Source organism: Mobula hypostoma, chromosome 11 (genome assembly GCF_963921235.1).
Source record: "Mobula hypostoma chromosome 11, sMobHyp1.1, whole genome shotgun sequence".
In the NCBI taxonomy this organism is placed as follows: domain Eukaryota; kingdom Metazoa; phylum Chordata; class Chondrichthyes; order Myliobatiformes; family Myliobatidae; genus Mobula; species Mobula hypostoma.
In genome coordinates, this window is record NC_086107.1 from 98,120,235 (window position 1) to 98,135,045 (window position 14,811).

The following is a 14,811-nucleotide window of genomic DNA, read 5'->3' on the forward strand; positions in this document are numbered from 1 at the left end:
CCTCTCCTCCACAGCTGACTCAACTCTTGACCACATCTCAACCATTTTCCACACCTCTACTCTCAATGCTCTCCTCCGACCTGCCCAGTATATTCACCACCTCCCTTTTTCAGGTCAGACTCTCAAAACCTACATGCTTTTAAGCTTTTCAACCAGAGGCCGCCAGCCCCAACGAGAACACTACTTCCACTCAAAGCACCAGCTTATACAACAGGTAGTAGATAAAATCTGAAACACCACCAGCCACAGCTTGCGTGACAACAAAGCAACCCACAAAACTACTGTTCACAGGCATTTACACTGCAGAACTTCTTTTCAGAAAACCATTCTCCACCTCCTGCTTTCTTTGTCTGGATGACAGGTCTGAGTATTTTACATGGGGCCCATTATCAAAAAACAGGCAATTTCTGCTGGGATGGGAGTGCACCCACAGATACGAAACCTCCAGATACCGTGTCTGATAGGTGAAAAGTTAGTTAGCAATGCCCAGCGTCACAGCCACTGACTGCCTGCTTCTGGAAAGGGTGATCCAGTTCACTAACCACCCTACCCCCCGACTGGCTAGCAATACATTACACTTCCAGTATTTCTCTAGTTTGTTTGCAAGGTTCGCTGGATCTGTTCCCAGATCCACTGGAAAGAAAATCTTACTGAAAATAAAAAACTGTGGGTGTCTCCAATCACATTAATAACCCTGTGCCCTCAAGGTACTGGTCCTTCTGCCACCAATTTCTCCTCCCGTACTTTATGTAAAATCATGAAGGGTTTACACATGCCTGCCCCTGGCCTGCTCCACAAGAGTTCAGGTTCACTCATTTCCAAAACCCTTCACCTCCATTTTGTCTCTGCTCTCTCTCTCTCTCTCATTGACCTCCTGACGACAAGGTGTCCTGAATGGGACACAACGCCCCAGATGGTCCCAGCAGGAATTTTACAACCCACTTGCTTCAGATCCGATACGCATTTTTTAAAAAAAAACACTTCCTCAACAGTCTAACCACCTCTGTGATCTGTGCCTGCGCGCCTGCGTTGACAGCCACATTTTCATCAACTTCCCCCAGATTCTACCACTCACAGTGGGGGCAATTTACACTGGCCAGACAACCTACCAACCCACACGTTAGAAAACTGGAGCACCCAAATGAAACCCACATGGTCACGGTCACAGAGAGAACGTACAAACTCCATACTGACTGCACTGGAGGGCAGGATGGAACTCAGGCCTCTGGCACTGCGACACTGCGGCTCTATCAGTCGTTCCTCTTGTCACTCGGGCTTCCATATTACTGATAAGAACTAAAGACATTTCAAACATTTTGCAAAACCTTTTAGTTATTTTGGAATAAATAAAAGCAAATCTGCTGTTCAAGTACAAGAATGCACTTAACAAATCTGTGCAGTGCCTCTTGGTAGATAAGATCAGGTGAGGGGGAAGGTGTGGGGACGAAGTAAAAAGCTGGGAGGTGATAGGTGGAAGAGCTGAAGGATGGAAGAAGGAGGAATCTAATAGGGGAGGACAATGGACCAATGACAATAAAGGAAGGGGGGGGCGATGGGCAGGTGAACAGAAGGGATGAGAGGGTAACCGGAATGGAAAATGAGAGAAGGGGAGAAGGGGAATGGCAAATAGTTAGAGATATTGAGGTTCATGCCACCAGGTTGGAGGCCACCAATTCAGAATATGAAGTGTTGCTCTTCCAACCCAAGTTTGGCCTCATCATGGCAATAGAGAAGGCGATGGACCAACATGTCAGAATAGGACATCTCGCCTATCACCTGCCAGCTTGTACTCCTTTTCCTCCGTTAACCTTTTCCTGACTTCTGCCCCCCACCTTTCCAGTCTTGCTCAAGGGTTTTGGCCTGAATCGCCGACTGTCTATTCCTCTCCATGGATGTGGCCTGACCTGCTGGGACCCTCTAGCATTTTGTGTGTACTGCTGAAGATTTCCATCATATGTAGAATCTCTTCTAGTGCTAGTGTCTCTCTTGTTACTCCTTTTACATCCAAGATGATGTTAATTTACTTCCATATTGTTTCCAAAAGTTTTCCCCCAGGATCATAAATGAATACCATGGCCTCTCACTGTCTTTTCTTAAATGAGGTTCCAATAAGTGCAAACTCTTTGGGTCCCCGGCACCATCCTTGTATCCAAAAGAAGCTTGGAAGATGTGGGTGATTTCCACTCTTATTGCCCGCAGCAGTTGTCCACCAATCCAGGTGGGACGATATCTGCTTTGTCACCACATCAAGTACAGATCTCCATTTCTGGCGCCCAGCTGGCTGCATCATTGTCATCCCTTGTACCGTCAATTTTCCTTTAAAGGTCCTCAGCATTCTGAAATTCAACCTCCCATCCTCTCTATTATTTTCCTTCTAACATCGTCTGAGTGCTTAAACCCTCATTCCCTCCTTTATTATCCAGCTTAACTCTGTTATGTTCTGTTTCTGCTCTCCCCTTTCTCACTGCCTCTTTTTCTCTCCCCCCACTGCACCCTTTTTCAACCTCCCCCCTCACTGCTTTCTTTCTCCCACCTCACTCTCCACCTCTCCCCTTCCCTTTTCTCTCCATCTTTCATTCTGTCTTCTCCCTTTCTGTCTCTCTTTCCCACCCCCTCCCTCTCTCTCCATGGTGATACATAGTGCATTATCACACTAAAGAAAGGCAAAATCCCATTTCCAGGCACAATATACCAGGCCTCCAGCCTCTTCAATTTGCTGGCACACACTTTCATACAGATCATTCAACACTGTTTCCGTACTTAACGAAACCTTTGAATACGGTAATTGTTATTTTCAAGATGCTCTCTCATCACACATTCTCTACTTAAACCACTAAATTCCCAAGATTGAGTCCAGCAATTCCTTCAGCTTGGAAGAACCACAATCTCTTGTGCGCATGTCAGCAATTCTTCCCTTAATGCAATTGGTCAAATTATGGCAAACTCACTCACAGTCAGAGATCCTCAGTACTGAATCAGTAAAGATTAAGATTACTGAGAGACAGGATTTCCTCTGGTCTTTGGTAGCGTGTGTTGGGTAATCTGTACAGTTTGTTCCATCACATCTGGTTCCACCCATAGTCTGACAATTTACCTGAGGTAACAATGGAAATGCAAATTGGGAGCCACATCTGACATCACAATTGCAGTGACAGAAGTCAGCTCAACTGAAGTTCCTTATGCTGCATTGAAAAAAAACAACCTCAGTGCAGCCACTAGAAATGCTTGTTCAAGACAGGAGGTGTGTCAGAGGACTAGAATACAGAAATCAAGGATATAATGCTGAGGCTTTATAAGGCATTGGTCAGACCGCACGGAGTAGTGCAGAGCAATGTTGCACCCCCTCATCTGGGAAAAGGCATGCTGGCACTGGAAAAGTTCCAGAGGGGGTTCACGAGAATGATGGGTTGACGTACGAGGAGCATTTGCTGGCTCTGGGCCTTGACTCGCCGGACATCAGAAGATTCAGAGGGGATCTCACTGAAACCTATTGAATACTGAAAGGCCTGGATAGGGTGGACGTGGAGAGGATGTTCGTGGGGTAGTCTAGGACCAGGGGGCACAGCCTCAGAATGCAGAATATCCCTTTAAAACAGAGATGGAGAGAAATTTCTTTAGCCAGAATCTGTGGAATTCATTGCCAGACAGCTGTAGATGCTAAGGCAGGGGCATTTTTAAAACTGAGGCTGATTAGTAATGGCAAAGGTTATGGGGAGAAAGCGGAAGAATGGAGTTGAGAGGGATAATAAATCAGCCATGATTGAATCTACTTCGCCTTTCAACGGGCCAAATGGCCCAATCCTGCTCCTATGACCTATTGTCAATGCTCCTACACTCTTAGCACCAAGAATTAACTAACTACGGTGTAGAAGTCTAATCAGCTCTTCATAACATGAATACATGAATCTACTCTCCTTGAAAGACTGTATTCCATCATAGATTTAAACAGCATGGAAATAAGCTCCTTTCCTCCAACATGTTCATATTCACCAAGTTGCCTACTTAGCTAGTCGCATTTGCCTATGTCGGCACACATCCTCCTACAGCTTTACAATCTATGAACCTGCCCATTGTCTCTTAAACGTTGCAGCTGTTCCCACTTCAACCACTTCCTCTGGCAACTTGTTCCATATAATCACCACTCTGTGGAAAATACTCAGGAGGAGTTTAGGAGGATTAATGGCGACTCCTCTGCTTGCATCTTTGGAAACAGCTCTATTTCCATCTTTAATATCCCTATTTTTCCCTTTCAGGGTTCTTTTGAAGGCCCTGACCTGGAGTTACATGCTGCCATGATCTCCTGGTTCTGGAGTCGGGCCGATCGAAGGTCGGCGTCAAGGCAGGAGATCGGTGTGTCATCAGGGGAGTCCGGAGATCTATGGCTGTGTGCCCAGAGAACTGAGATCTTTGGGCACAGAGCTCGGAAAAAGCGACACAATGGACTTCTAACGTTGTAAACCAGCAAGTCGTTTGCTATGTCTCCCCCCTCGCTGTGAAACTGAGCCACCTCTTTCTCCCTTATTGGGGGAGGGGGGGCCGTATGTCGAATACCAGATGAACAAGTAGTCTTTGGGGTAATGCAACTCTATGTCTTTGATGTTGCTTTGCTCGCACTTGAGTGCTTGGTAGCAGGAGCCAATGCTTTTTTTTGCCGGTGGGGGGAGGGGAGATCGTTGCTTGCTGCCGCCTATGCGTGGGAGGGAGGGGAGCTGGGGGGGTACTTTGGGGTTCTAACATTTAACTGTCATTGATTCTTTGGGGGTATTCCTATTTTCGTGGATGGTTGCAAAGACAAAGCATGTCAGGATTATATTGTATACATTTCTCTGACATTAAATGCACCTTTGAAACCTTTGAAAGTTTGGTCTCACCAAAATCTTGTACAGCTTCAGCATGATGCCTCCACTCCTGAGCAATAAAGGTAAACGTGCCACATGTCATTCCAGGACGAAGGAGATGTCCTCCTTTTTTAAAGAAAGGGGCTTCCTTTCCTCCACCATCAACTCTGCTCTCAAACTCATCTCTCCCACTTCACGCGCATCCGCTCTCACCCCATCCTCCCGCCACCCCACTAGGAATAGGGTTCCCCCTGGTCCTCACCTACCACCCCACGAGCCTCCAGGTCCGACATATAATTCTCCGTAACTTCTGCCGCCTCCAACGGGATCCCACCACTAAGCACACCTTTCCCTCCCCCACCCCTACTTTCCGCAGGGATCGCTCCCTATGTGACTCCCTTGTCCATTCGTTTCCACCCCCCCCCCCATCCCTTCCCACTGATCTCCCTCCCGGCACTTATCCTTGTAAGCGGAACAAGTGCTACACATGCCCTTACACTTCCTCCCTCACCACCATTCAGGGCCCCAGACAGTCCTTCCAGGTGAGGCGACACTTCACCTGTGAGTCGGCTGGGGTGATATACTGCGTCTAGTGCTCCCAGTGTGGCATACTATAAATTGGCGAGACCCGAGGCAGACTGGGAGACCGTTTCACTGAACACCTATGCTCTGTCCGCCAGAGAAAGCAGGATCTCCCAGTGGCCACACATTTTAATTCCACGTCCCATTCCCATTCTGATATGTCTATCCATGGCCTCCTCTACTATCAAGATGAAGCCACACTCAGGTTGGAGGAACACCACTTTATATTCCATCTGGGTAGCCTCCAACGTGATGGCATGAACATTGACTTCTCAAACTTCTGCTAATGCATCCGTTATTTATTTATATACACACATTCTTTTTCTCTCTCTCCTTTTTTTCCCTCTGTCCCTCTCACTATACCCCTTGCCCATCCTCTGGGCTTCCCCCCCTCCCCCTTTCCTTCTCCCTAGGACTCCTGTCCCATGATCCTCTCATATCCCTTTGCCAATCACCTGTCCAGCTCTTGGCTCCATCCCTCCCCCTCTTGTCTTCCCCTATCATTTTGGATCTCCTCCTCCCCCTCCCCCTCTCAAATCTCTTACTATCTATTCTTTCAGTTCGTCCTGATGAAGGGTCTCGGCTGGAAGCGTCGACTGTACCTCTTCCCGTAGATGCTGCCTGGCCTGTTGCGTTCACCAGCAACTTTTATGTGTGTTGTTTGAAATCCCAGCATCTGCAGATTTCCTTGTGTTTGCCACATGCCTTCTCCACTCTTTCTACTTGTGTCACCACTGTAAGGAAACTTATGTATTTGTACCCCTGGGTCTCTCTATTTACAATATTCCCGAGCCTTGGTTTAACTTCTCAAAGTACATCTCTCCACACTGTCTGCGTTAAATTCCACCCACTTTCCCAGTTGATCTAGTTCCTGTTGTACCTTAGACGACTTTCTTTACTCTCCACCACACCACCCCCAATGTCATCCACAGATTTAACAGTCATAGAAAACTACAGCACAAACAGGCCGTTCGGCCCAGCCAAGCAATGCCAAACAATTTAAACATCCTAGTCCCATCGCCCTTCATACCACTCCCATCCAAACCTCTCTTAAAAACGTTGAAATCAAAATCGCATGCACCACTTGCACTGCCAGCTCGTTCCACACTCACCATGCTCTGAGTGACCCTCATGTTCCCCCAAAACATTTCACCTTTCACCCTTAACCCATTACCTCTAGTTACCTCACCCATGCTCAGTGGAAAAAGCTTGCCTGCATTTACCCTATCTACACCTGTCACAATTTTGTGTACCTCTGTCAAATCTACCCTCAATCTTCTACATTGCAGGGAATAAAGTTCTAACCTATTCAATCTTTCCTTATAACTCAGGTCCTCTATTCTCAGCAACATGTAAATTTTCTCTACACTCTTCAACCTTATTTACATCTTTCCTGTTGGTAGGTGAGCAAAACTGCACACAATACTCCAAATTAGATCTCACCAACATCTTATACAACTTCCACACAACATCCCTAAGTACTCAATACTTTGACCTATGAAGGCTAATGTGCCAAAAGCTTTCTTTATAACCCTATCTATCTGTGAAGCCACTTTCAATGAATTATGGACCTGCATCCCTTTGTTTTATCCCACTCCTCAGTGCCCTTCCGCTCACTGTGTAAGACCTACTCTGGCTGGTCTCCCAACGTGCATTTCTTATACTCAAGCATCTCATTTGTTCCTACCTACTATAAACCTCCATATTTTTCTTAACTGGGGCCTCAATAACTCTTGAACACGAAGGTTCCCTAAACCTGTTATCCTTCTCTTTTATTCTGACAGGCACACATAAGCTTTGTACTCTCAACATTTCACCTTTGAAGGCTAGCCAGATCCTTTCTGATACCATCAGAGTTGGCCTTTCTCCAATTTAGAATCTCAACCCGCAGTCCGGACCCATCCGTTTTGCATATTTACTTTGAAACTAATGGCATTATGATCAGTAGATGCAAACTGCTCCCCAACGGAAACTTCTGTCAACTGCCCTGTCTCACTCCCTAACAGCAGATCAAGTATCGCGCACTCTCTCATTGGGACTTCTACATACTGACCAAGGAAACTTTCCTGAACACATTTGACAAACTCTATCCCATCTAGTGTTTTTACAGAATGGTATTCCCAGTCAATTTGTGGCAAATTAAAATCACTTACTTTAACAACCTCATGTTTCTTGCAGCAGTCTGCGATCTCTCTACAAGTGTGTTCCTCTAAATCCTGCAGACTGTTGAGTGGTCCACAATATAGCCCAATTAACATGAACATACCTTTCCTATTTTATTCTGAGAGGCACACATAAGCTTCGTACTCTCAACATTTCACTTTTGAAGGCCTCCCACTTACTAAGTACACCTTAGCCAGAAAACAGTCTGTCCCAATCCACACGAGCCAGATCCTTTCTAATACCATCAGAATTGGGCAAAAAGCATTATCAGGGATGCATCTCACCCTAAGCATGGACTTTATACTCTCCTTCCATCCGGTAGGCGCTACAGGAGCCTCCGCTCCCGCACCAGCAGGCACAGGAAGAGCTTCTTCCCTGAGGTTGTGACACTGCTGAACCTCACATCACAGAGCTAAGCAGTATTGCATCCGTACTGTACTGTCCCAGTACTTCTATATTTGTGTGCTGTAACACTTTTTTTATTCACAGTTATTTTGTAAATAACACTTCTTTGCATTTCTGGTCAGATGCTAAAAGCATTTCACTGGTTTTGTATCTGTACTCGGCACAATGGCAATAAAGTTGAATCTAATCTAATACTCAGTTCCACCCATAAAACTTCACTAATGAGTCCTGACTGAGTACTGCCATGACATTTTCCCTGACCAGTAAGGCCACTACCCCCACCATCATGTCTAAAACAACAGAAACTCGGAATACTGAGCTGCCAGTCCTGCCCCTGCTGCAAACTTACTGATAAAGGCACCCACTTTCACATCCAATATTTGTTATACAAACAAGCAACAGGGGATAAAACTTATCCCTACTTATCATCAACCTTGTTAAACTCTAATGCCTTTGGTAAAGTCACATTTTCCCCCAAAGTCATTTCACCCCAGGTTTTTTCTTTAACAGCTTTCCTCCCCACGACATGTAATCCAAGTCACCCGGTACCCCCTCATGCATTCAAAGGACAAGAGAAGTTTGCTACATGACACCATCCCAGCACCAGGTGAGCATGGTTACAAAGCTCCTGCAGCTTCAGCAACCTTACATGGTGACTACTGATGGTTAGAACGTGGGTGTGGTGAGGACCTGCAAGTACCTGGGGGTGCCACTGGATGACAGACTTGAATGGAGCACCAACTCGCAGACTGTGTACAAGGACCGGAGTCGCTTCTACTTCCTGAGGGGACTGAGGTCCTTTGGAGAATGCAGGCCTCTCCGTCACATGTTCTACCAGTCTGTTGTCGCCAGTACAATCTTCTCTGCGGCGGTGTGCTGAGGCAATGGTATCAACATGGGTGATGCCAACAGGCTCAATAAACTGATTAGAAAGGCTGACTCTGTTATAGGAGTCAAAATGGACACACTGGAGGCTGTTGTAGAACAAAGGACCCTCTGGAAAATCCTGGCAATGTTTCTCACCCCCTGCATGTCACATTCGGCTGAACAGAGGAGCACTTTTAATAATAGACCAAGACAAGTATGCTGCTCCAAAGAGCGCAATATGAGGTCATTCTTACCCTCAGCCATGAGGCTCTACGATGAGTCAACTTATAGCTGGGAAAGTGATTCCCCCAACCCCCTCCCCTTCCCCGTTAGATTGTTTGAGGTAACTTATTTTTTCTTTCTTACTTCTCTTCTAATCCTTGTATATTTGTGCACTTGTACTGCTACCGTGACACTGTAATTTCCTTCAGGATCAATAAAGTATCTACCTATCCTAACAGCCAAAACACTACAAACCAACAAACGCAATTCGTCATGGTCACACCAGGACTGAGATACTGAAACCAGTTCACTCAAAGTGAGACAAGTGGACAGGGTGCTAGAATCTGGTACTAATACAGGGTCATAAACAGAGAGCGAAGGCTTCAGATTGCTTTTACGGAACAGTAGCAGACATGACGGGCCAAGTGGCCTCCCCCTGAATTAAATACCAGGCAGCCGGGGAAGAATTGGGCACATGGACACCGAGTAAATCTGCAGATGCTGGAAATCCAAACCAACACACGAAACGCTGGAGGAACTCAGGTCGGGCAAGAGGAAACTTCAACGTTTCGGGCCGAGACCTTTCATCAGGGCTGGGGAACTGGGGACATATTGTTCTCCGGTGATCCAAAGTTAAAGTCCCAGAAAGGGAACAGAAAATCCTCTCATCTGTAATGCATCTTAATCTTTTTAGTACTGTCTAATATTAGCATCTCCTATGACACCTCCATGCACTTAGTGGTCAAGTGCCCAGATCGGATGGGGTTCTCGTTTGTTCCCAGCGAAGGCGGAGTGCCACCGATCCCCACCCACAGAAACCCCAGGATAAGCGGTCACCTGTCCGGAGCCTCCTCGGTCACGTTGCCCGCATCAGGAGCCGCCCGCCGGCCAGCCGAAAGCCCCTCCGGGGAAGGCAGGAGCCCAGAAGGTGCGCCCAACGGAAATGAGATGCAAACCTTCCCTAGCAGCACCGAGATAACGGGTTCTCACGGCAGGCCTTCTCGGGGCCCGGCAGCGCAGCGCAGCCGCTTCAGGCACGTACGGACCGGGCTGCAGGACTCCTCATCACGGCCGAACTCGCCGACGCCGGAATAATAGCCGCCGCCCGCCGCCCCAGGTGAGCCTCAGCCCCGCCGCAACGCTTCAACTGCGACGCTGCCCTCCCTCCAATCAGACGTCGTTCACCGCTTAACGGCTGGCCGGGTCGCCGCGTCTATTGGTCAAGCGTCCGTCAATCAAAAACGTCTTTTTTCTCTCATTGGCTGCCGTATTCAAAAGCAACATTTTCCACTGTGTGTTATCACAACGGTTCGGCTGGCTGCGAATTAAAGACACAGGCACACAGGGACTCGTGGAAAAACTCTCGGCTGGCAGGACTTCAGTCGGGGGGAAAGAGTTATTGGACAAGAATGAAAAGCACAAATTTGCCTAAACTTTCCAATTATGCTGCAGGGTGATAACATTCATCTACTATCAATAAACTTTTTGACCCATTTGCTCTTTCAAAGGGCAACATTCCCTTTGCCCAAATTCCCTTCAAATCCACCCCTTTCAATTATAAACCAATTCCCTTCTAGATCTGCATCCAATAGCCCACCAAGCTGGCTGTTTTAAGTGCTTGCCAATCCTATAAGACATGTTTCAAAGTAGATTTATTATCAAAGTATGTATGCAGTATACAGCCCTGAAATTCTCCTTCTTGTTTCTGTATTTTGTTATCTAGCCACTTTAACTCAATACCTCTGACTATCAAAACCTCAGTCACTGCAAATAACTTCTCTTTATTTAAACCCTTCGCAATTTTAATGAAGGGTCTCAGCCTGAAACGTCGACTATACTTTTTTCCATAGATGGTGCCTAGAGTTCCTCCAGCATTTTGTGTCTGTTGCTTGGATTTCCAGCATCTGCAGATTTTCTCTTATTCAGTTTTGATATCTGCTCTGTTCCAAAGAAACATTCTCACCTTCCCTTGCCCAACCATGTACTAATTCGTCATTTCTGGAACGTCCCAGTAAATCCCTTTGCGCCCCCTCCAAAACCTTACCATCCTTCAGAACCTTGGGGAGCCCAGGACTGGAACAGAACACAACACAGGATTCAAATGATATTTCATAGATGTTTACTGTAACTTCCTGGTTCTGTGCCCAGAGGTCTGGTATGCTGCATTGTTTATAAAATAATTTGTTGCCTACCCAGCTCACTTTTAATTTTTTTTCCCCTCTTGGAGCATCTTTGATGTCTAAATGTCAAGCCTGACATTGAGCTAGCCACATCCAGGCATCACAAGCAAAACGAATCAGTTGGTAACACAGGAAGTGCAACGGCAGGCGATAAGTGTGAGGTGATGTGTTTTGGAAGGACTAGTAAGTTAGGATATACAGAATGAATGATACAACCCTAGAGGGTATTGAGGAACAAAGGGACCTCTATAAGTCCCTGGAACTGGAACTAGAATTGAACCTGGTTCATTATTGTCACATGTAACAAGACACAGTGAAAAGATTGTCTTGTGTTCTGTTCGTACAGATCAGATCATTACACAGAGTATTGAGATAGGACAGGGTAAAACAGTAACAATGCAGAATAAAGTGTAACAGCTACAGAGAAAGTGCATTGCAGGTAGACGGTAAGGGAAGATGTCATAATGGGGTTCAAAGTTCAAATTTCAAAGTAAATTTATTGTCAAAGTATATCACCTTAAGGTTCATTTTTCTTGCAAGCATTTACAGGAAAAAGAAGTACAATAGAATTTTGCAAAATAACTATAGATAAACGGACAAAGACTAACAAATAGCAATGTGTAAAAGAAAGCAAACTGTGCAAATAAACAAAATCAAAAAGTAAATGTTATTATTAAAGTATATACATGTCACCATTAACAACCCTGAGATTAATATTCCTGTGGATATACTCAGCAAGTGTGTGGGCACGTGGCCAAGTGGTTAAGGCATTGGACTAGCGACCTGAAGGTCGTGAGTTCGAGCCCCAGCCAAGGGAACGTGTTGTGTCCTTGAACAAGGCACTTAACCATACATTGCTCTGTGATGACACCGGTGCCAAGCTGTATGGGTCCTAATTGGACAACATCAGCGTTGTGGAGAGGGGAGATTTGCAGCATGGTCTTCCATACAACCTTGCCCAGGCCTGCGCCCTGGAGAGTGAAGACTTTCCAGGAGAAGATCCATGGTCTCGCAAGACTAACGGATGCCTTTATACTCAGCAAGTCTATAGAATAGTAACTATAACATGATGGTATATTTAAGGCAGAAGTTGATCGTTTCCTGATCGGTCAGGACATCAAAAGGATATGGCGAGAAGGCAGTCATGATGGAATGACAGAGCAGACTTGATGGGCTGAATGGCCTAATTCTGCTGCTATGTCTTATGGTCGTATGATCAATGAAAGATTAACCAGAGTGCAGAAGACACGAATGCAAATATAAATAAATAGCAATAAATAACAAGAACATGAAATAACAAGATAAAGTGTCCTTAAAGTGAGACCATTGTTTGTAGGAACATCTCAATGGATGGGCAAGGGAGTGTAGTTATGCCCTTTTGTTCAAGAGCCTGCTGGTTGTGGGGCAGTAGTTGTTCCCAAACTTGTTCCCAAACCTGGTAGTGTGAGTATTTTTTGGATTTAGATATAAATGATGCTGAGGGCATGAATTGTAAAGAGTCCTTGAAAATGAATCTGTAGATCATAGAATCAGTTGGGAGTCATGGTGAATTAAGTTATCCACACTGGTAGTTGTAGAGTAATAATTGACCTGGTGGTTCGGCACCTAAGGCCTCTGTACCTGCTGCTGAATGGTAGTGGTGAGATGGGAGCATGAACTAGATGCTGGAGTGTTTTTTTGATGATTGGTGCTGTTTTCTTGTGACAGTGCTCCATTTAAATGTAGTCAATGGTGGGGAGGGTTTCATCTGTGTTGGACTGGCTGTATCCACCAGGTAGATGGTGAGATCAGGAGTCTAACTTACTGTGCTAGGGAATTAATAGTCTTATACAGCGGAGTAGAGGCTGTCTTTGAGCCCAATGAGATATGCAGAAGTTTTGCCTTCACTAGCCGGAGACTAGAACATAAAAACAGAAGGATTATGGTGTAACTTTAAAAAATTGGTTTGCTCACAAATGGAGAACTGTATAGAGTTCTGGTCACTACACTACATGAAGAATGTGATTGCGTTGGAAAGAGTGCAGAGGAGATTCTGCCTGGGCTGGAATTTTTCAGTCGTCGGGAAGGTCTGGATAGGCTGGGCTGGAGAGGAAGGTCCTGAGGAAGGACAACGTTATGCGAGGTATGGATGGAGTAGATAGTGATACACTGAGTTCCTCCAGTGCCTTTGTGTGTCACTCTAGATACCAAGAAACATTGGCAGGCCTAAGATCAGGGGGCATAGGGCTTAAGGTAAAGGATAGAAGATTTAGAGGAATATGAGGATGAATCTTTTCACCTGGATGCTGGTTGAAATCTAACAGGGCGGTGGAGTTAGAGACCCTCAGATTTAAATGAGCACGAAGACCACAGAATGAGTGCTGGGAAATAGGATTGATGGTATTGGATGCCAGCTATGGAAAGGTTGGGCCAAGGGGCTGTATGAATCCATGACTTCATGGCTTTCTGCACTGAGTTTTATATGCTGTATTTCCCCCCGTTCCCATCAGCTTTTCACTGCTGTCGGTGCTGTTTATTACACTTCCTGTTTCTACATGCTCTGCACATTTTTTTTTCAGGTTTTGCTCAACATCCCAAGGTCTTTCGCATACTGGTACTGCAGCCTGAGCTCCCTATCAGCCTTCCTCTGCTGGTCCAAGACACACACCCAGACGCCACCGCAGCTCAAAGAGTCATGGAGTCATCCAGACCCTTCGGCCCACAGAATCTGTGCTGTCAACTATCAATGATACCACAATAATCCCATTTACTTAATTCTTCCATATTCTCATCAACTTCCCCCAGATTCACAGTGGGGGCAATTTACACTGGCTGGACAACCTACCGACCCGCACATTATTGGGGTGTGGAAGGAAACTGGAGCACCCAGGTGAAACCCACATGGGTCACAGAGAAAACGTACAAACTCCATACTGACTGCACTGGAGGGCAGGATGGAACTCAGGCCTCTGGCACTACAACACTGCGGCTCTATCAGTTGTTCCTCTTGTCACTCGGGCTTCCATATTACTGATAAGAACTAAAGACATTTCATCAAACACATTCTGAAAATCTGAGCCAACCTAATTTTGGCCTTATCATGGCAATAGAGAAGGCCATGGGCCAACTTGTCAGAATGTGACATCTCACCTGTCACCTGCCGACCTGTACTCCTTTTCCTCCCCTAACCTTCTTTTCCTGGCTGCTGCCCCCTTCCTTTCCTGCCTTGATCAAGATTCTTGGCCCGAATCGTTGACTGTTTATTCCCCTCCATGAAAGCTGCCTGATCTGCTGAGTTCCTCCAGCATTTTGTCTGTCTACTAGAATCTCTTCTAGCGCTAGTGTCGGTGTCTCTTTTGTTACTCCCTGCACATCCAAGAAAATATTAATTTACTTCCATATTATTGCTTCTAAAAGTTTTCCACAGGATCATAAAGGAATTCCATGGCCTCTCACTCTCCTTTCTTGAACATGGTTCCAACAAGTGCAAACACCCTGGGTCCCTGGCATCATCCTTGTATCCAAAGAAGCCTGGAAGATGTGGGAGCACCTGTGTAGTTTCCATTCTCAATGTC

General features: G+C 45.9%; 1 protein-coding gene across 1 annotated transcript in view; it reads right to left on the bottom strand.

Annotated features, from left to right (window-relative positions):
• Positions 1-10,248, bottom strand: part of sun2 (Sad1 and UNC84 domain containing 2) — a 71,294-nt gene extending 61,046 nt beyond the window's left edge. Inside the window, exon 1 of the mRNA XM_063062605.1 lies at positions 9,915-10,248. The gene's annotated coding sequence lies outside the window, so the exon portion shown is untranslated. The remainder of the gene's footprint in view (positions 1-9,914) is intronic.
• Positions 10,249-14,811: the final 4,563 nt, after the last annotated feature.